The sequence below is a fragment of the Geospiza fortis genome, unplaced genomic scaffold (genome assembly GCF_000277835.1).
Source record: "Geospiza fortis unplaced genomic scaffold, GeoFor_1.0 scaffold413, whole genome shotgun sequence".
NCBI classification, from domain to species: Eukaryota; Metazoa; Chordata; class Aves; order Passeriformes; family Thraupidae; genus Geospiza; species Geospiza fortis.
In genome coordinates, this window is record NW_005054386.1 from 136688 (window position 1) to 138585 (window position 1898).

The following is a 1898-nucleotide window of genomic DNA, read 5'->3' on the forward strand; positions in this document are numbered from 1 at the left end:
TCCGTGGCCACCTCTGGGACGGGATGGGCTCGGGAGCGGAGCTGCCCGGGGGCACGGGGGCTCTCCCGCGGCTCCCCGTCCGCTGCAGTACGTGCCGAGGAACAAGCTGTGAAAGGGAAGAGACCGAGCTCGGGGCTTCCTTCGCCGCAGAAAGGGGGGAGGGTAACAGCTATTTAACGAGATATTTTTCATTTTAAATTATATATTTATTTTAGATAAACTGTACATAGTATTTATATTTATTGTAGGTCTGGGCCTGCATATTTCATGTACGTCAAGGTGACAGGGTCAGACCTCTTATTTTTTAAGTGCAATGTAATATCCTAATAATAAATAACACTTTGTAACAAACACTTGGGTCGTTAATTTAATCATGGAGGTGGAAAGCAGTCAGAATTCTGAAGGCTGTGTTCAGCACCAATTCCATGCTGGAGGGGTACTGCCAACAGCAGCAGAGATGTCGAGTGTGTGGTCAGGGCTGCTGGATCAGCTTGTGCCATCCTCGGGGAGCAGTGTGGTGCAAGGGGCTGGAGGCAGGATCTATCTCAGCTTGGCCCCATGTGGATTATTTCAGAGCTTTTCTTCATCTTTGCCAGCTGGTGCTTTGGGAGGGGTGTGATGTTTGTGGGTCTGCTCACCAAGCAGAACTGCCTCCGGTATGAATAAAGCCACTCTGGCCAGTGATCTGTTCAAATGGTAATGGTCGCTGGTTTTAAGGCAGCATTTGTCATTTAGACACTGGCACGGGTTGCCCAGAGAAGCTGTGGCTGCCCCATACCTGTGGGTGTTTAAGGCCAGGCTGAATGTAGCTTTGAGCAACCTGGTCCACTGGAAGGTGGGCTGGATTATCCTAAAGGTCCCTTCTGAACAAATAATATTAGGATGGTTCTATGATTGGGCAAAACCAAAAAATCCAGAGGTGGACCCACACCCCTCTTGAAAGGAATCCCAGCTGTTCTTGGGGGGATTGGAGGTACCTGGAGCTGAGGTAATTCCAGCAAGCAACACTTCATATAGTGATCAGGAACGATTCCTTACTTTGCAGCAAAAATGACCTCCAAGCCAGTTCTTTCCTCTTCCCTGGGGGGAAGCGAGAGCGGGGGAGTTGCTGGCTCTGCTAGAGAGCCGTGAGGCAGAGAGAAACCAACAGGATCCTGGGCTGCATCCAAAGGAGCGTGGCCAGCAGGTCAAAGGTGATTCCTCCCCTCTGCCATGTACAGTTCTGGTGTCTCCAACATAAGAACAATATGGAGCTGCTGGAGCAAGTCCAGGGGAAGCCACAAAGTTGGTAAGAGGAGCGGAGGATCTTCCATATGAAGACAGTCTGAGAGAGCTGGGGCTGCTCTGGTGGAGAAGGAAAGGTTGAGTAGAGAACTCATTGCAACTTTCCAGTGTCTGAAGGGGCCTCCAAGGAAGCCAGAGAGGGACTCCTCACCAGGAACTGTAGTGACAGGACAAGGAGTAATAGGTGCAAATTGAAACAAAGGATTTTAGGTTAGATATATGGAAGAAATTCTTTATTGTGAGGGTGGTGAGAGATGGAGACAGGTTGCCCAGAGAAGCTGTGGTTATTCCATCCCTTGGACTGTCCAAGGCAGGGTTGGATAGCGCTTGGAGCAACCTGGGATAGTGGAAGGTGCTCCTGCCCGGGGTAGGGGGAATTTGGGATGAGATGATCTTAAAGGTCCCTTCCAGCTCCTTAGGCAGGGATGGTTCTCCCCCTCCGGCTGCTCCGGGCCTTCTCCAGCCCCGCGCGGCGCTCTCAGCCCGGGCCGGGCCGGGCACACCCAGGCGGGGCCGGCCCCACGAGCTGGCCTCGGGCCCACAGCCCCACCGGGGCAGCCGGCGCCGGGGGGCACCGCAGGGTGGAGCGAGGAGCCCTCACGGGAGCCCCCCGC